This window comes from Gadus macrocephalus, chromosome 5 (assembly GCF_031168955.1).
Source record: "Gadus macrocephalus chromosome 5, ASM3116895v1".
In the NCBI taxonomy this organism is placed as follows: Eukaryota; Metazoa; Chordata; class Actinopteri; order Gadiformes; family Gadidae; genus Gadus; species Gadus macrocephalus.
Genome location: NC_082386.1, coordinates 18,216,956 through 18,238,559, shown reverse-complemented (window position 1 = coordinate 18,238,559; position 21,604 = coordinate 18,216,956).

Here is a 21,604-nt window from a genome sequence, read left to right as displayed (position 1 = left end):
GCAGCTTTATAGCAATCCACGTGATTGCTGAGGGGCTGCAGGTGTGTCTGATCAGTCCGATGGGGAGGGTGGTACCTGGGACAGCACACCAAACAGCAGGGGATCATTTCTTCCTGACTCTGGTGAACAAGTGTCTTGTGTTGGCGTATCTGTATAGCGACAAGCAGGTGACCCACATGCACCTCGGCACCTCGTAATGCAGAGCTGGTTATAAAGAACCTGTGTCTAAGCAGTGAAGGGGCACCAAACAGTAATGCTAGATTAAATATGTTCCTCTCAAGCAAATGAGAAATACAAAACAAGGCAACTATCTGGTAGCTGGTGGTGGTGGTGGTGGTGAGGTTCACCGGAGTCAGGAGAGACCATGGCAGCAGTGTAGCTTGATGCCCGTCGTCCTGCAGTCAGACGTAGGCTTGGTTTGCGGCCTTGGGCAGCTGTCATACCAAGAGGTGTGGGGGGACCCTCTGTCCGTTCCTCCCTCCCTCCTGACCAGGTGGTACGGCCAGGATGGACAGAGGCTCCCCGACACTGGTTTGCATTAAAATGTTGTAGTATGAGTTTATGTGAATATGAATACAGATGAATACAGAAGAAATTAAAATATATGTCCTTTCCTTGTAAATCATGCTTGGTACACAAATATATATGAAATAAATTAATGACACTACATTGTCAAATGCTCAGAATCCAATATGAACTGTATTTTGTATTGCGAGGCATGGAGGTGCAAAGCGGGAATTAATGACTATATGTGCAAGTGTGCATGCGTGTTTGTGTGTGTGTGTGTCTTCTCATGTCATATGAAGTAGGTGTATCAGAATGGGAAGACATCTTCAATAAAAACAGCTGAAAACGAAGCGGTATGAAACTAAAACTGTGACTCTGAAGAAAGTTTAAATGATATCGAAATTCCGTTTAGATATTATGGAAGATTCAAGTGTGTAGATTTGTTAAATGGTTTGAACGAAGATAAACGGTTAACAACTGTGGGGTGTGTGTGTGTGTGTGTGTGTGTGTGTGGGACGGCTGGTTTACCCTGTGTGCTTTGATTACTGATTCTCCACAGGTGTGAGCCTGTCTCAGCCCAAGAGTCCAATCAGCCTGACTCAGGCCAGGTGAGGCTGCTTCAACCAGCCATCGACCACACACACTCCACCCCCCCAACACCAGAGAGAGAGGGGGGGAGGAGAGATGGAAAAAAGCTGAATTGCAGGAAAGCTGAAGGCCCTGACCTCGTATCCTCCACTACCATCAAACGTTGTGCTGTTGAACTGACCCCAGCACTCAGACATTTTTAACTGGTCTCAGAGGGAATGCAGAGTCCCCACATGTTTTAAGTCAGCTGTTATTATTCCTGTGCCCAAGAAGCCCAGCATCACTGGTTTAAATGATTATAGACCGGTAGCTCTTACATCTGTCATAATGAAAATCTTTGAAAAAATCATATGTGATCATCCGTCCAAAGCTGTCCGTCTAGACCCCTTTCAGTTTGCATATCGGACAAATAGGTCTGTTGAGGAATGCCGTGTCACTTGGTATCCACTCTATTCTACAACCTCTTGAGTCCCCAGGCAACCACGCAACGGTACTTTTTATAGACTACAGCTCTGCTTTTAACACGATTTTACCCCTCAAACTTTTCTATAAACTCCAAAACATGGGTGTCCAGAACTCCTTATGTCACTGGATTTTAGATTTCCTGTACAGCAAAGAACACAAGTTGTCAAAATCAATAACAAGTTGTCACAGGCCAAACACACTAGCACTGGTGCCCCCCAGGAGTGTGTATCATCACCTCTGTTATATTCTCTGTGCACTAATGAGTGCATATCACACAGTGACTCAGTGAAAATGATTACATCTGCTGATGATACAACCTTGATAGGGCTGATTTCAGGGGATGACGACAGTGCCTACAGAAATGAGGTCCTTTCCCTGACTGAATGCTGTTCCCACCACAACCTAGAGCTAAATACTGCAAAAACGAAGGAGCTGGTGGTGGACTTCCGAAGGAAGAGGAAGTAGACCCCGCCTCTGTCCATCAATGTGGCGGTGGTGGAACGGGTAAACAGCTTCAAATTTCTGGGCACAATAATCTCCTCCTCTCTGAAATGGGAAGATAACATAACTGCTATTATTAAAAAAGCCCACCAGAGGCTCTTTTCCCTCCGCCAACTAAACAAGTTTGGGGTGGCCTGTAAGGGGATGCAACAGTTCTACCGAGCCACCTTTGAGAGCGTCCTTACGTTCTCAATCACAGTCTGGTATGGCAACTCTACTGTCCAGCAGAGGTACTGTCCAACCTGCTAACTCCCTCTTCCATCCCCTCCCATCAGGTAGGAGGTTGAGGGCCATCCACACTGAAACCACCCGCTTCCTCAACAGCACATACTGCAGAACCATTACATCTCTTAACAACTCTACATCCCTACTAGCCTGGTTCTACCAGACTCTTGTACTTCACTTAATTTCATTTCATTTGTACAGAGAGTCTGGACCTAATCAATTGACAAACGTTAACTCACTTGAAGGCGGGTGTCTGTTGAAGTTTAAAATGATTGGATCTGCCCAGTGCCACTCTGGATCTGCCATAACCAATCGCTAACGTTTGGTTGTGACGTATGTCATGCGCTGGGAATCACGCGCAGGTTGTACACAAACCAAACACCTTGCGTGTCTGCACGAATGTCCGTCAACGACAGCTGCAGGTTTTGTTCGTCGAATTTAATTTATCAGGGAAAAATTGCACATTGTAAATCAATATTTTATAGTGTGGCAACCCCGATCCCACGGAGGAGTTCGAGCCCCGCCAGCGCCCTCTCCGCGGGCAGGTAGTCAGGGGGAGATATGTGCCGCTCGGCGCAGCGATGCGGGAGGGAGCATCGAGCGCACCCGCGCAATCACGGAGATGCAGAGCACCCGGCGGAGCAAGACAGCGGAGGGGACTTAACGGCCGCGTGGACACCAGTCAGGAGAACGCGACCGAACGGGAAAGACGCAGTGGGTGGAGATTACCCGAACCCCCGCTAATGCCAATACGCTTCCCCCCAGGACTAAGCCGCCGAAGACGCAGGGGATCGAGACCCCGCCCCCCGCAGCGGGACCAGACCCGGCGCGGTGTCCTTTATTCCCAGACCAGGAAGAACCTGAGTTCACTCCTTTGTTCCTTTTTTGCATGAGTGGTTAACCGAAATAAACGAACGTTAACCTACGCCTTGTTTGATCCATCTCCTCTGGAAACCTCAGCCGCCGACGATCGGGGTTGCCACAATAGTAAGGCCAGAGATGATGTATGCAGTCAACTTTCAAAGCTGGGTCTAATCGTTGACAACACGCCATCGTCATTGTTCTCAGACACGCCCTCTGTTCGCTGATTGGGCGCCGCTGTGACGGCCCCAGAAAACCAAATTACATACAGCAGGTCCAGACCTAGTAGTGAAGGGAAATTCATATTGAGCGGAAGTACTTAGGCGGGCGAAGCCAGGCTACAACCCTACACCAGTATATCAGGAATGCAGACTCACCCAGTGGCCCTGTATAGTATAATACGCACAGATTACTACTCTGTTTTTATATACTGGGAGTTTTCTTAACTATATACTTATTTATTGGACCTTATGCAGATTTGCACATCACTTGATCCATGCCAATTTGCACATCACTTGCACCTATAAACACCTGCCACTTTAATCAAACATACAGCAATTACCCTGGCCTGTCAGCCAGGTGTAAGAGAGCTATATGTCTTATGTGAGGGGATGTCCCATTTTCTTTTATCTGCCTATGTGTTATCATGGTTATGTGGTATTTTGTGTGGGTCTTTGTTATGTACTGTCATGAGCTCACTAAAATAAATCCCTAGCATCTCGTACAGAGTTGTAGGGCAATAAAGTATTGAATCTGAATCTGAATCAGTTTTTATTGCAATGGCGTTGGTTGGACACTAGATGGCGCCATTGGGCAGGTATGGAGACATGCACACACACCGCTTTCACTGGAATCTCCAGAGACTCTTCTGAAAGTCTCAGCCCTACATTTACTCTGACTTTCTGTCTCTAAAGAGACACAGGTGCACATCTGCTAAACTAAACTGGACATCATTTGAATAGCCACAGCTCACTGCTCACAGAATACGTTTATAGAAACACATATTTTAGCGTTTCTGAACAACATATTTTAGTAGTTCAGAAACCTGGACATCTCTCTGAACTACTATTATATGAAGCGACAGAAAGATAGTCAGACACATGGGTCATTTCAGCAGCAGTGGCTCTATGACTGACACTGCTCCACTGAATACAGTGAACACACTTTACAAGGAAATGCACACAACCAACACTTTGCTCATTCAGAGATATACATCATAGCCTCCCCCGTGGGGAAATTTGTTTGATGAAGATGGCAGAGGTTTTATATGTTCATTGGAATCCACATTAATTTGGAAATACGAAAGATTAATGATAGCAAATGATGACAAGAAAGGATTTATTCTTTACATCTTTATTAAATGATCAACATGTGACCAACACAAGCAAGGGGTAAAATCCAGAAAGCATCATGTTATTGATTAGAAGACATGTTATATTAATGTCAATTATCAAAAGCTGCAGTGCCACCTGAGACTGAGGGTCATTGAGCAGACGTGTCAGAAGAGATCTGTGTCCTCCAGTTCTTCCATGCAGGAGCCTCTCTACTCTGAACACTGGTCAGGATTCAGGGTTTGAGTGACAGGCTGCGTCTGGCCATTCTTACTGGCCTCACAGCTCACTGAGCCCGCCTTCCTCCACTGGTCTGCAGGGAGGGTCAAGGTGCTGCTCCAGCTGTAGTGGCCATCTTTCCCCTGGACAACCAGGCTATCGGACACCCCCACAGACCTGCTGCTGCACCCCACCTTCCAGCCAAGCTTCCAGTCTGAGGGGAAGCCCCCACTGGCCACACACAGCAGTGTAGCACTGCCCTGCTCCAGCTCCACTCTGGAGGGAGGGAGGACGCTCAGCGTGGGCTGCACCACTCCCACTGGAAGAGAGAGAGAGGAGTGGACAACAGGCTCAGTTAACATCAGCCTCATAGGAGCACAGAGGGAAGGGACAGCTTCCTGTTCACCAGCAGTTGGTGACATTAAAGAGGAAGGGAACCATTGTGTTTAAAATCTCTTCATTAAAACGGTCACAACATGTTTATATTTAAAATGATTGAACTTCAAAATTTAGCATTTTAGTGGGTTAACATTAATCGACAAGTGTGAATTTCTTCAAACTTAAATATGACTGATTTGCCAATTCAATAAATGAATAATGCCACAGCAATAATGAGGTCTTTCATGAAATACATCATATTGTAGAACGTATCTAACGTATGCAGTGTATTTTAAGAGTCAGAACTCTGTACCACAATATATTTACACTTTGTCCTCAGCTTATCTTTAAAAAAACGACAAGAAATGAAAAATATAGAAAATTCCAAAACATAAGATTATCACCCTTAATTATATTTAGAGAAAGTTAAATATGCCAGGCAAAGAAAAGTGTCCTTGTACTTACAGTCAACGATGAGTTTGGTGCCTCCACCAAAAGTGTACCACAGTGATACAAACTCATCGAGAGGCTGTACAAAAACCTCCCGCACACTAAAGACTCATCTCACTGACACACTAAAAGTGATGAATATGTCGATATTTGATTAATTGGAAATATTATAATTAATATATAGTAATTTTATGAATGTATAGTAATTTAATTAAATACATTCATCATTAATTTATTGTCATACAATTTTAAGGCTCTTTTACAAAAGGTTTATTGTTTTAAAACATGTCTATTAATTTGACTTCATAAAAAACCTTCAAGCCAATGTTATATTCATGCATTTATTATGTACAGAACAATATGTTTTTAACTATTATTCTGGGTTCAGGTAATAATGTAACGAAAATTTATTTCAAACAAATAGAAAGTTAAAGGATTTCATACAAACCAGGATTGGCTTCAACAAGATAAAATGTTATGCATTTTAAATTCCAATAGTTTCCATTAAATCTGAATTTGTATTCCAATGGTGTGAATGTAGAAGAGATACAGCGGTCCTCCCAGAACGTCTGCAGTCACTCTCACCCCCAGTCTGATGAATGGAAACAGGTCATTTCCATATAGAGGAAGCTTTGCATGCTCAACTGAAACTGGGGTTCTGAGAGGGTTTAAAGTCCTCTGAGTTCAACACTGCAGGACTCTGAGCTGTCACTCAACACCCCAGAAACCGTGGCAACCATGAATCACCTCACCCTCCTTTTCTGGACAGTGGTCTGTGGATCCTTAACAGGTTGGTTCATTCCACTCAGTCTAAATGTGGACCACCCTTCTCTGTTTGATGTGTTTTCTATTGGATAACTCAATGTTTGGTCTGTTTGTTTTCTACAGGAACCAGCAGTCAGGTGACTGTGACTCAGACACCAGTAGTGTCCTTTAATCCAGGAACCACAGTCACTCTGACCTGTAAAACAAACCCAGCGGTTTACAGATGGAGTGATGGAGATGAGGGTATGTTCTGGTATCAACAGAAACCTGGAGAAGCCCCCAAGCTCTTCATAAAATTTGCAAACAAACTTGTATCACCAACACCAGCTCGGTTCAGTGGCAGTGGAAGCAGCACTGACTTCTCTCTGACCATCAACGGCGCCCAGCGTGAAGATGCAGCAGTTTATCACTGTCAGAGTTACCATAATCCCAATGTGTTCACACAGTGATTGAGAGCCGTACAAAAACCTCCCTCAGTCACACTGCGTAGACACTGAGCTGTTACAGCAGGAACCTGCTGCAGCTGCTGAGGGGGAAGAGACTCTGACACAGAGCGCTGAGCACAGAGCTGGCTCTAACCAGGGGCCTCAACCAAGAGCCAGCATTATATCCCTCAGCATTATTAAACATACAAGTACTACCTCAACTACCACGTGTTACATACAAGTACCACATCAACTACAATATATTACATACTACTACTACCTCAACTACCGCGCGTTACAAACAACTACTACCTCAACTGCAATATATAACATACAAATTACCTCAACTACTATATAGAACTACTACCTCAACTACTGCTTTACCCCCCCCACCCCCCCACCCCGGGTTAGGGACTTCAGCTATGGACAGAGCCTTTAGGGTGGCTGCCCCCACTCTGTGGAACTCGCTCCCCGGGAGATCCTCAACGCTGGATCCATCTGCGTTTTCACAAGCTGCCTGAAGACCCACTTACTGGGCCTGGACTTTGGAACATGATCTTTTCTTATTTATTTGTTTATTTATTGTTTTGATTGTTTCAAAATATAATTTTTGACATTGCTTTGTCACCCACATTTAAAGCAGCTTGCGTCCTGATGAAAGGAACGACTTTCTTATTATTAGTATTATGAATTGATTATGTTCATGGAATCAGCCTTTATTGTAATGGCGTTGGTCGGACCCTAGAGAGCGACATTGAGCTAGTATGGAGAAATGCACACATACTGCTTTCACTGGAATCTCCAGAGACTCCTTTGAAAACCTCAGCCCAAAAATTCCACTGACTTTCTGTCACTCAACAGACACAGGTGCACATCAGCTAAAAATTGATGTAATTTGAATAGCTACAATTCACTGCTCACAGAATACGTTTAATGAAACACATATTTTTTCGATGTCGGTTTAGTCTTTGACTCATATACAGACATTATGAATATGTTCCTGTTTCCACCACTCAGCATGCTAGGGTTCTTATATCTTGGTGGGAGAAACTGAATGTCTTTTGAGACGTAATTTTACACGTTTCTGAGTTTGTATCTGCAGAAATCTGGAGCATCTCTCTGAACTACTATTATATGAAGTGACATAAAGTCAGTCTGACACACATGGGTCATTTCAGCAGCAGTGGCTCTATGACTGACACTGGTCCACTGGATAAAGTGAAAACACCTTCCAAGGAAATCCCCACAAACAATACTTTGCTCCTTCAGAGATACACACCATAGCCTTAACCCTTCTTTCAAAATGGTGGTGAAATTAGTTTAATGAAGATAGCAGAGGTTTTATATGCTCTTTAGCAGCAGCATTCAATCAAAATTTTTATTTAATGCCTCCTGTATTTTCTCTGTTATGTGTTTGATGTTCCTGCCCCTTTTCCACACGGCTCCGTCGTCTGCAAACAATGACAAACCAAACCCTGATCCAATGTCTTTAAAAATGTCGTTCACCATTACATTAAATAAAACCAGACTTATTACACTTCCTTGTGGGGTTCCGTTCTCAACGCGTGTCCCATTCGACATCGCCTCCCCTACCCTTACCTGAGTTACCCTGTTCTTTAAAAAGTCCTGTACCCAGTTCAGCATACGCCCTCGAATCCCTGCGTCGTACAGCTTAATGATGAGCCCCTCCTTCCACAACATGTCATAAGCCTTTTCAATATCCCAAAACACTGCAACTACTTCCTCTTTATTAACCATGGCTTTCTTTACATCCGAATCCAGGGAGATCACAGAATCCACGGTGCTTCTTCCTCTGCCAAACCCGCTTTGCATCAGCGTGACCCACCCCTCCTTCTCCAGTTTGTATACAAACCTATCCGTCACCATTCTATCCATTATTGTACACATCACTGCCGTTAGTGCAATGGGTCTATATGACCCAGGATGCTCTGCTTCCTTCCCTGGCTTTAAAATTGGGACCACCACTGCCTGCTTCCAGGCTAATGGAAGCCTTCCTTCCTTCCAAACAGTATTCATAAGTGCTAACATTTCTTCCACCACCGGATCACCTATTCTTTTAAATATCTCATAGCTTATGCCGTCCTTCCCTGGTGCTGTTTCCCCCCCTTTATTTATGGCTCTGCGCAGCTCTTCAATTGAAAAGTACAAATTAACACAATCAGCATTATCGTCATTCACCCCGAGTTTAAAAATATGTCGTCTTAGCGTCTCATTCCTCTTTCTAATACCTTCCTCCCCAATGTTTGCTCCCCTATGTACATCCTTAAACTTACTCTCACACATTTCTGCTTTCTCTGAATCACTCTTTGCTATGACTCCCTTTTCCTCCAATACTGGCATTCTCCTTTTCCTAACCACTCCTGACATACGATGAACTGCTGCCCATATGTCTCCAACTGATGTATCCACGCCCAATTTTCCACAATAACCTCTCCAACACTCTTTTTTTGTAACCTTAATTACTCTTCTTGCCTTAGCCCTCAGCCTTTTGTACTCTATTGCATTATTCTCTGTTGGGCACTTTCTCAATAGTCTATATGCACCGTTTCTATCCCTAACTGCTTTATCACAAGCCCTATTCCACCATGGCACACTTACTCTAGTTTTAGGGGTTTTCTTTAAAGGGATGCACTTATATGCACTACTTAATATCATTGCACATAAACTATTGTTCCACTCATCTATCGATCCCTCTCCATTCACACTATCAAGGCCACTATCACATTTACTAGAGAACTTCTCCCAGTCTGCCTTTCCATAGTTAAAATATGTTGGTCTAGTCTGATCATCAGTTAGCAAAGTTTTCCCAAACTTCAAAAGTATTGGAAAGTGATCACTACCCATTGAGCACCTGTCCATATTGTCCCATTCTCCTACTCTTGCGTATTCACTGGATGCTAGGGCTAAATCTACGCATGAACCTACCCCTGTCTTAATTTCAAACCTAGTTGGCCTGCCATCATTCATACATACTAACCCATGTTTGTCCATAAAATCCTCCACTGTGCTCCCATTTGTATCTTTCATTCTGCTTCCTGTTACGCCCCAGTCTAGGGGTGCCTAGGGCCTAACATGAATGAGCCCTTGTCTTCCTCAACTCCCAAGTAGCCACAACCCAAATCATCAGTGGTGTGAAGGAAAGATTTATTTATGCAAGGAAAATAAATCTATAGATATACAAGATAAACTTCAGGGCGGACCAAGGCCAAAATAACAAATAACACAAACCTATCTAGAAAGTAAGAAACTAGCTTTAAGAAAACAAACTACAAATCTTACCTCCCTATCTAAGTAAAACAAGAGAAAACACCGTAAACAAAACTGGCAGTCCACCCTTACGATCACACACGTTAACTTTCAACTATCAGGTAATGTCCCACAAGACAGAACGACAATGTGGCCGGTTGGAAGCGGAAGAGGACGAGGGAAAAACCGGCTGCCCTCAGACGGCCGCCATCTTGGCTCCTTTGTAGTGGTTGGTTCCCGGCTGCAGCCAACCACAGGCCAGGGCTCGAAACTCGTCCACCAATCATCTCCGCGTCCTGGCACACTCGTTTATGCATGTCAGGAGAAAGAGAAAAAAGCACAGGGCACACAAACACACAGCAGAACGAACACAAGAAATGACCATAGTCATAACACCCCCACACCCAAGAATCAAACATACCCCTAAATGTTTGCTTCCTGATCTGAGGAACACCTAGACAAAGCGTCTGCTATTACATTTTCTGTACCCTTCTTGTGAAAAATTTGCAGATTAAAATCCTGCAGGAGAAGAGACCAGCGCATAAGCCGCTGGTTAGAATTGCGCATGTGTGCTAGAAATACTAATGGATTGTGATCTGTGTACACTTGGACAGGCTGCGAAGTAGATCCGAGATAAACCTCAAAATATTGCAAGGCAAGCAGGAGGGCGAGAGCTTCCTTCTCGATAGTGCTATAATGAAGCTGATGTTTATTAAACTTTCTTGAGAAGTAACAGACCGAGTGGTCAATAGCCTGATCGTCCTCCTGCAAGAGCACAGCACCTGCGCCACACGCACTGGCGTCAACCTCTAATTTAAACGATCGCGTAAAGAGGGGCGCGGCGAGGACAGGTGCGCTACACAGTAACGCCTTGGCAGACACGAAGGCAGCCTGGCAAGCGGGGGACCAAACGAACGTTTTCAAAGGACTTACGAGACCTGTGAGAGGAGCCACCACATCAGAAAAGTTTTTTAAAAGACAGAAACCACGATAATACCCACACATTCCAAGAAAACGGCGCAGCGCTTTCTTGGACTGTGGGACCGGAAAATCAATGATCGCCTGCACTTTTTCTGCCAACGGACGCACTTCCCCCTGACCTACCTGTTTACCCAAATAGGTAACAGTGGCCTTGCCAAATTCACATTTTGCGAGGTTTAATGTGAGGGAAGCCTCACGGAGACGGCTGAAAATGAGGGACAGTGTGTGGAGATGATCGGACCAGGTGGAGGAGTAGGCAACTACATCATCTATATAAGCTTCGCAATTCTTGACGCCAGATAACACGATATGCATTAAACGTTGGAAAGTAGCGGGAGCATTTCGCAGCCCGAATGGCATAACGGTATACTGTAGGAAAGTGTCGGGTGTGACGAAAGCTGATATTTCTGAGGCCCGTGGTGTTAAAGGAACTTGCCAGTAACCTTTTAACAGGTCCAGCTTTGTCACAAATTTGGCGGAGCCTACACGATCTATGCAATCCTCCATCCTGGGGAGCGGAAAAGAGTCGGGTTTAGTAACTGCATTTACTTTTCTATAATCGTTACAGAAACGAGGGGTGTTGTCGGGTTTTGGAACCAAAACACAGGGTGAGCTCCACGCACTAGCACTGGGAACAGCTAATCTGCATCATGGCCCTTTTAGTCGGGTTTACTCTATATGCGTGTTGCTTTATGGGTTTGTGGCCCTCCACGTCAATGTCATGATATAGGACAGACGTTTGACTGGGATGATCAGAGAAAAGCAACAGGTTATCCTCAATCAAATGTATGATATCCGCACGGGCTGAGGCAGACAGATGGGACAAAAAACCCTCCAAGGTACTCAGTATTTCTGAATTTCTCAAACGAGCGGTCGGCATCAAACCACTTTTCTCTGCCAACCCATCATCGGCAAGATTGTACTGAGGAGGCGCAACGGACACGGACATCACGGGCGCAACAGGCGATGCCGGGGAATCACTCACTCTGGAAAAGTAACGCTTAAGCATGTTAATATGGCATACTCTGGATTTTCTTTTCCGATCTGGAGTCTGAACAACATAGTCTGTCTCACTTATTTTTCTCTCCACAGTGTATGGACCTGAAAATCGAGACTGCAAACTGGATCCAGGTAACGGAAGCAGCACCAAAGCTTTTTCACCTGGTTGGAAAACACGGAGGACAGACTTTTTGTCATAGCGAAGTTTCATTTTAGTCTGACTTTGTGCCAAGTTATCGCGGGCTAACTGACACACATAGTTGAGACGCTCACAAAAAGAACTGACATAATCCAGCACGTTATGCTCAGTTTTTGGCGACTCTGATAGCCATTTTTCTTTGAGGAGCCGAAGGGGACCGCGCACAGTATGGCCGAAGACTAAATCACAAGGACTGAAACCTAAAGACTCCTGCGGAGTTTCACGCACGGCAAACAACAGAAGAGGGAGGCCCTCATCCCACTCTCTGTTGGACTCGAGGCAGTATTTGCGCATCATGGACTTTAATGTTTGGTGGAACCTCTCAAGTGCGCCTTGGGACTCTGGATGGTATGGGCTGGATGTAACATGTTTAACTTGTAGCTCTCTCATTACCTGTGAAAACAGTTTGGACATAAAATTTGTGCCCTGATCACTCTGTATAGTTTTTGGCAAACCAAAAGTTGTGAAGAATTTAGTGAGAGCTTTCACAACTGGCTTGGCTCTGATGGTGCGCAGTGGGATGGCCTCAGGGTACCGCGTTGCAGCGCACATCACCGTCAAAATGTATTGATGTCCGGATTTCGTTTTTGGTAACGGACCCACACAATCCACCAACACTCGTTCAAACGGCTCCCCAAGCACCGGGATTGGGTGCAGGGGGGCCGGAGGAACCGGTTGATTGGGCTTTCCCACAACTTGACATGTGTGACAGGTGCGGCAATACTTCACTATGTCGGTTTTTAACCCGGGCCAAAAGAAATTGCGCAACACACGATGGTACGTCTTCTTAACACCAAGGTGGCCAGCTAAGCTGGAGTCATGTGCGAGACTCAAAATTTGCGCTCGATAGTCTGTTGGCACAACCACCTGATTAACAACGCGTATCTCACTGGAGTCGGGACTCCACCGTCTCATCAAGACACCGTTGTCCAGAAAAAACACACAGGGTTTGCTGTCTTCCTCAGCGGCTACAACAGAGGACAGACACGAAGTTAGGGACGGATCATTTCTCTGAGCATCAATCAAAATCTCTCGGGTCACATTTAAACTCAGGTCCTTGTCAGCAGGAAAGAGATCAGACTCATTGACACAGTTTACCTTTTCACACTCAGTAGCGGAAAACACTGAAGAGGGCTCACCCTCATCTAATGTAGCCATAAAGGATTCACCCACGTCCACATTTTCACTCAATTTACGAGCCTGTGCGCGCGTAACTGCGCACACTGGAAACAAGTTGGGCACCGACACAGCAGAAGATGCAGAGGCGGGGCAGCAAACAGACGCAACTGAAATGGGACCATTAATTACTTCGGGCAGAGGAAACACCTTTCCTCCGGCCAAATCGTTACCCAAGATAAACGAGATGCCATCAATCGGAAACCGTGGAAGCACGGCAACTTTCACATGTCCCGACACGAGCGGTGAATGTAAATGGATCATGTGAAGGGGGGCGTTAAGTGCACTCATTTTAATACCCCACACTAGCAGATCAGAAGAACACGAAGTGTCGTTTGAGAGTGGTAGGACACTAGCCAGCAGGAATGAATGATAGGCGGCTGTATCTCGGAGAATGGTTACCGGCACTTTATCCGATTCCTCGCCGGTTACCGAAACAAACCCGTGAGAAACGAACGGCTTGAAACGAGGGTCAACCTTCACGTGTACCTCTGGTTTAGGTAACAACTCTGTGGGTTTTAGAGGCGGGGATGCGGCGTTTATGAAACCCACACCTGCGGGAGGTTTAGGATGCCTGTATTGTCCTCTTTTCCTAAGAGCCGGACAAACAGCGATCAAATGGCCTGGCTCATGGCAATAAAAACACTCGCGGCTGCCACCCGCAGCTGGTGAGGTGCTTTTACGCATCAGCTTTGGCAATCCATTTCTACGCTCAGGCATATCTGAACCACGAGGTGCCGGCATAGAAAAAACGCTTTTGTGAGTTAGAATGAATTCATCAGCCAGCACAGCTGCTTTTTTCACCGATGACTCTTTTTGTTCATTCAAATAGACAACAATTCGTTCCGGCAAACACTTTTTAAATTCCTCGAGCAGAATGAGCTCTCTCAATTCCGCCACAGTGTTAACATTACACGCGTGGCACCATTTGCCAAACAAAACGCTCTTGTCACGCACAAACTCAACATATGTCTGGTTAGCAGTTTTCTCACTATTTCTAAATTTTTGTCTATAGGCTTCGGGGACCAGCTCGTAGGCCTGCAACACAGTCTTTTTCAAGACCTTATAATCCAGACTATCCTCAATAGACAGACTGGCACATACCTCTTGAGCTTTCCCCACCAGTTTACACTGGAGGAGAAGGGACCAGAACTCTTTGGGCCAACTCAGGGCGGCAGCTATCCGCTCGAAAGCGCTGAAATACGAGTCAACCTCAGACTCACGAAATGGAGGAACTAAAGCAATGTGCCTACTAATATCAAAAACAGGAGCAGAAACAGAGCTGCGGCCAACAGGTGACAACGGGGTGGAGGCCACATGGGCTCCTTTTTCAAGCTCGAGAGCCCTGACACGCAGATGCATGGCTTGCACCTCTAGCTGTCTATTTTTGGTCTCTACCTCCTTTATTTGGAGGGTTATGCGGAGATCCTCTGTGGTCATGGTACCCATGAGAGGATCCGTGACCGGCCCAAGCTCCACACCAGCCGCAAACATGCCCGCAGCTTCCGCCACTTTCACCTCTGCCATCGGTGCGTCACTCGCCGTGTCACCTGCAGCAGCATCAGCCGCTTTGGGTAGGACGCCCTGCTCCACCAACTCTGCACATATCAACTGTTTGAGCTCTGCTTTCCTGGCACTGTATTGCACCTGCACATTATAACAATTTGCCACAATCAAAAGATCTGCTTTTCTGCATTTCTCAAGTTTAGCAAAAGACGGACTGACCACAAACTCATCTAATGAAAACTCCATGATTCACGATTCCCCCACACACCAATAAAAAACTACTAACCAGAAAAAACACTCACCGAAAATTCCCGGAAACGAGGCGCGACAAGAAGATGGACGAGCCCCCAATTCATGTTACGCCCCAGTCTAGGGGTGCCTAGGGCCTAACATGAATGAGCCCTTGTCTTCCTCAACTCCCAAGTAGCCACAACCCAAATCATCAGTGGTGTGAAGGAAAGATTTATTTATGCAAGGAAAATAAATCTATAGATATACAAGATAAACTTCAGGGCGGACCAAGGCCAAAATAACAAATAACACAAACCTATCTAGAAAGTAAGAAACTAGCTTTAAGAAAACAAACTACAAATCTTACCTCCCTATCTAAGTAAAACAAGAGAAAACACCGTAAACAAAACTGGCAGTCCACCCTTACGATCACACACGTTAACTTTCAACTATCAGGTAATGTCCCACAAGACAGAACGACAATGTGGCCGGTTGGAAGCGGAAGAGGACGAGGGAAAAACCGGCTGCCCTCAGACGGCCGCCATCTTGGCTCCTTTGTAGTGGTTGGTTCCCGGCTGCAGCCAACCACAGGCCAGGGCTCGAAACTCGTCCACCAATCATCTCCGCGTCCTGGCACACTCGTTTATGCATGTCAGGAGAAAGAGAAAAAAGCACAGGGCACACAAACACACAGCAGAACGAACACAAGAAATGACCATAGTCATAACATTCCCCACAAAGGATTATGTGCATTAAAGTCACCTAGCCAAATAATCGGTGCCCCTATCTGTTCCATAATCTCCTCCAAATCGATTATGTCGACTGGCAAGCAGGGATTATAAAAGTTAACTATATCAGGGTATCTGCAGGTTTCAGCAAGTCAAATTTAAGACTTTTTAAGACCTTTTTAATACCACCTTGAATGAAATTTAAGACCTTAAACTCGCGATGGCGGGGGTGATCCCGCTGTATTACAACCCAAGCATAGCATGTGTGTCACTCAATGAGACTCATTCAATTTAACTTTCTGTCTGTTTATTGAACATAAAGTGATACTCCAGGGCTCCGGACTAACTTTTTCCTTGGGTGCACTGGTGCGCCTACATTTTTAATTTGGGTGCACCAGCACGTATTTATGGTGCACCCAAGTTGTAAGTTGTTGAGAGGGGGGTGACAGCGTCTGGGCCCCCGGGCAGCTGCACCGGTTGCACTGTCGATATTTACGCCACTTATTAATAATATTTTCACCATTAAATAAATGCCTTCAGTAAGACCTGGGGGGTATACCACGAACCTCGTTGAACATACCCAGGCTTTCTTGGGAAAACCTGGCTCGACAGAGCCGCAACTCGCAATCACAGTTAAATGGTACCACGACGCTCACTTTAGATTCAATTAGTTGAACCAGGTTTTCCGCTTTAGGTTCAATGCGCGTTCACATAAAAGGGGCGTTTCTCGCGTCATTTGAATCACCCTTATGCAAAATAAATCGCGCAAGAGCGTTGTATTTCATCAAAGGCGAGCAATGTATTATTATGAACTCCTACGAGGAATTAAAAGTTCAAATCACAGCCAAGGGGAACACGGTTGCCCATAATATGGCTAGGGTGGCGTGCTGGCAAAAATAGCCAACCGTGTTAATTCGTAAGTGAAAAGATTCTGCATATTGTCTACAAAATATTATGTATCATCATCCCTTTTACCCCCATATATATGTGGGGCCCCATGAATTGCGAGCCCAAGTACCGGGAATGCACTCGATCTCCGACCCAATATCGGACGTGCACGTCAAGTTGCTTGCTTTTAGTGGCGTGGTTCAACGTCTCAAATATCAAAACAAAATCAGCCTTGTTGACGCTGCAGATTCGCTCGTTTCGGATGAAAGGCGCTGGTCCGAAGCGAGTTATATACGCCGTTTTGTCCCTTCCAGCAGTAAAGGTGCTCGCGATTTGAGAGTCAGGGAACATCAAACCGAAGAGATCTCCTATCCCCTCATTCGAGTTGTAGGACTGGTGCTTGACCACTGTGTTTAGAATCCACAACACCTCCGCTTTCAGTGTTGGTGTCGCACCAAATGCTACCCTCAGGTCAGTGCTAGCAGCGCGGACCGTCTGCGGCGGTGGCGCCGGGGCAGAGATGCAAAACGTAGAAATGGCTGGGGTCTGTGTGTGGTTCCTGGCAGAGGTTTTATGTTTTTGGCTCTGCATATGGCTGACGACAGCCTTAATCCCCATGGTGCCGAGCTTGAATGTAGGCTACTTTTGCACGGAATGCATCTGGCCTGTTCTGGGTTGGCAACGGACGCTATAGCCAACCTCGGAAACGGACGTCTTCCAGCCAACTGACGTTGAATTTGCATTTACCCATTGTTGCAGACTAGCTAGCAAGCGCGCAGACATCCGTTTATATATGCAGCTAGCAAGAAAGTAGCCCCTCGTACATCTCCTTCCCGAAAAGTCCCGCGAGAAAAATAAAAATGTAATTACCCTGCCCCGACAAATTTAAGACCTCCGAGTTATACATTTAAGACCAGCATATGACATTTTAGACGAATTTAAGACTTTTTAAGGCCTTAAATTTAGAAAAATGAATTTAAGACTTTTTAAGACTTTTAAGACCTCCGCGGACACCCTGTATATTTACCCACTTATTATTTTCCCACACCTTTACCACCACACACTCTAGAGAAGACTTAATTTGCCCCCTCTGGTACTTCACATCAAACCTTACAAACGTTGCACACCCTCCTCCTGCTTTCCCACTTCGGTCCTGTCTAATACTTTCATACCCTGGCACGACAAAGTCCAAACAAGGTTTGAGCCAAGTTTCCTGAACACACAGTAAAGCTGGTTTATACTCTCCATTAAAAACATCCACAAATCTTTTAAAAAGGCACCCAGTGCAACTTTATGTAAACATTCAATGAAAAATAAACATTCAATTTCTAGTCTTTTTTACACGTAGTAAGTTTCAATAACTCCATACCATTACATATCGACATTCAAGGAGCAAAGATGAGATGTCGTTGTGTGGTGAGAACTGATAGAAAATCGTAAACAACAACAATCGCCGGTGGGGAGAAGCCATTTTTCCATTGACTGGAAGCCTGCTTTATTTATTGTAGGTTACAAAAAATAAAGAAAATGGCGGCATTGTTGTTGTTATCGATTTTGTATCAGTTCTCACCACACAACGACGTCTCATCTTTGCTGCTTAAATGTCGGTATGTAATGGTATGGAGTTATTGAAACTTACTGCGTGTAAAAAAGACTAGAAATTGAATGTTTATTTTTAAGCCTCGAAAGTTGCACTGGGTGCCTTTAAACTCTTGGCCATTTGCGATTAGGCTCCTTGCGTTCCATTGCATTAAATAAAACATCAATAGATTAAGTGTCCTCATATTCAGTCATGTCCATTTCCCCTCCTTTACCATTTCCCTCACTCCTGCCTTTGCCCCTCCCTTCTCTCTCCCTCCCTTCTCTCTCCCTCCCTCTCTCCTGCACCTCAAGCTTCTGCCTCATGAATGTATGCAACTCCTCTGGGCCCATTTCTACCTCCTCAAGAAACCTTTCGGCCGCCTCCACCGCAATTGTAATAGCGTCAGACCTTTTGGTTATGTTTCTTGCTGCCCACACCACATCTACCATGAAAGCAAGGAGTGAGTGTTTTTCCTCTATCCGCATTGCATCCCCTTTTCCCGGCCGCCGGTGAGCACTAGTCCCCACTGGGCTGTTAGCGTCCCCCGTGCCTTTTACTTTTCTTACTGGCCGCGTCTGCTTTCATCCCTGCAGCTTTATAGCAATCCACGTGATTGCTGAGGGGCTGCAGGTGTGTCTGATCAGTCCGATGGGGAGGGTGGTACCTGGGACAGCACACCAAACAGCAGGGGATCATTTCTTCCTGACTCTGGTGAACAAGTGTCTTGTGTTGGCGTATCTGTATAGCGGCAAGCAGGTGACCCACATGCACCTCGGCACCTCGTAATGCAGAGCTGGTTATAAAGATCCTGTGTCTAAGCAGTGAAGGGGCACCAAACAGTAATGCTAAATTAAATATGTTCCCCTCAAGCAAATGAGAAATACAAAACAAGGCAACTATCTGGTAGCTGGTGGTGGTGGTGGTGGTGAGGTTCACCGGAGTCAGGAGAGACCATGGCAGCAGTGTAGCTTGATGCCCGTCGTCCTGCAGTCAGACGTAGGCTTGGTTTGCGGCCTTGGGCGGCTGTCATACCAAGAGGTGTGGGGGGACCCTCTGTCCGTTCCTCCCTCCCTCCTGACCAGGTGGTACGGCCAGGATGGACAGAGGCTCCCCGACACTGGTTTGCATTAAAATGTTGTAGTATGAGTTTATGTGGATATGAATACAGATGAATACAGTTAAGCAATTAAAATATGTCCTTTCCTTGTAAATCATGCTTGGTACACAAATATATATGAAATAAATGAATGACACTACATTGTCAAATGCTCAGAATCCAATATGAACTGTATTTTGTATTGCATGGCATGGAGGTGCAAAGCGGGAATTAATAACTAGGGTGTGCATGTGTGTATGTATGTGTCTTCTTATGTCCTAAGAAGTAGGTGTATCAGAATGGGCAATGAAAACAGGTGAAAACGAAGTGGTATGAAACTAAAACTGTGACTCTCCGTTTCGATATTAGGGAAGATACAAGTGTGAAGATTTGTTAAATAGTTTGAACGAAGATAAACGGTTGAAAATTGATTTAGTTACCACTGTGGTGTGTGTGGGCGTGTGTGTGTGCGTGCGTGTGCGCGTGCGCGCGTGTGTGTGTGTGTGGGACGGCTGGTTTACCCTGTGTGCTTTGATTACTGATTCTCCACAGGTGTGAGCCTGACTCAGCCCCAGAGTCCAATCAGCCTGACTCAGGCCAGGTGAGGCTGCTTCAACCAGCCATCGACCACACACACTCCACCCCCCCCAACACCAGAGAGAGAGGGAGGGGGGGGGGGGGGATGGATACCCAGCCGAAGCCAACTCCCCCCACAAGACACGAACTCATATATAAATAATAAACCGGGTTAGCATACCCAACAGGTCACCAGACTCTGACCGGGGTTACCAAACCATACGTACAACAATAATAAATGCTGTCCAGTCAGAGAGCTCACATTCAATAAGGAGATTTAAAAGTGGGTTGATGTGATTTATCTATGAACCAAGGGTCATAAGGTCAAGGGAATATTTTAATGATTGTTAAAGAGGTGAACAGAGTGGAGTTCATGGAATCAGAGTTTCCATGAACTACTCTAGCACTGCGCTAGTAGTCAGTGACGACCCTAGGCTGCCTGACAGTCTAAATGAATTTTATTGCCGCTTTGATAAAGATCAGGATGATGCCCTTCTACAACCAACAGGCATCAAAACCCTAGCACCACCTTTTGTCATACAGGAGGATGAGGTTAGGCGACTACTAAAAAAGTTGAATTGCAGGAAAGCTGCAGGCCCTGACCTCGTATCCTCCACTACCATCAAACGTTGTGCTGATGAACTGACCCCAGTACTCACAGACATTTTTACCTGGTCTCTGAGGGAATGCAGAGTCCCCACATGTTTTAAGTCAGCTGTTATTATTCCTGTGCCCAAGAAGCCCAACATCACTGGTTTAAATGATTATAGACCGGTAGCTCTTACATCTGTCAAAATCATATGTGATCATCTGTCCAAAGCTGTTAGTCTAGGCCCCTTTCAGTTTGCATATCGGACAAATAGGTCTGTTGAGGAATGCCGTGTCACTTGGTATCCACTCTATTCTACAACATCTTGAGTCCCCAAGCAACTACACAAAGGTACTTTTTATAGACTACAGCTCTGCTTTAGACACGATTTTACCCAGCAAACTTTTCTATAAACTCCAAAACATGGGTGTCCAGAACTCCTTATGTCCCTTGATTTTAGATTTCCTGTACAGCAAATAACACAACTTGTCAAAATCAATAACAAGTTGTCACAGGCCAAACACACTAGCACTGGTGCCCCCCAGGAGTGTGTATCATCACCTCTGTTATATTCTCTGTACATAATGAGTGCATATCACACAGTGACTCAGTGAAAATGCTTCCATCTGCTGATGATACAACCTTGATAGGGCTGATTTCAGGGGATGAGGACAGTGCCTACAGAAATGAGGTCCTTTCCCTAACTGAATGCTGTTCCCACCACAACCTAGAGCTAAATACTGCAAAAAGGAAGGAGCTGGTGGTGGACTTCCGAAGGAAGAGGAAGTAGACCCCACCTCTGTCCATCAATGCGGCGGTGGTGGAACGGGTAGACAGCTTCAAATTTCTGGGCACAATAATCTCCTCCTCTCTGAAATGGGAAGATAACATAACTGCTATTATTAAAAAAGCCCACCAGAGGCTCTTTTTCCTCCGCCAACGAAACAAGTTTGGGGTGGCCTGTAAGGGGATGCAGCAGTTCTACCGAGCCACCTTTGAGAGCGTCCTTACGTTCTCAGTCACAGTCTGGTACGGCAACTCTACTGTCCAGCAGAGGTACTGTCCAACCTG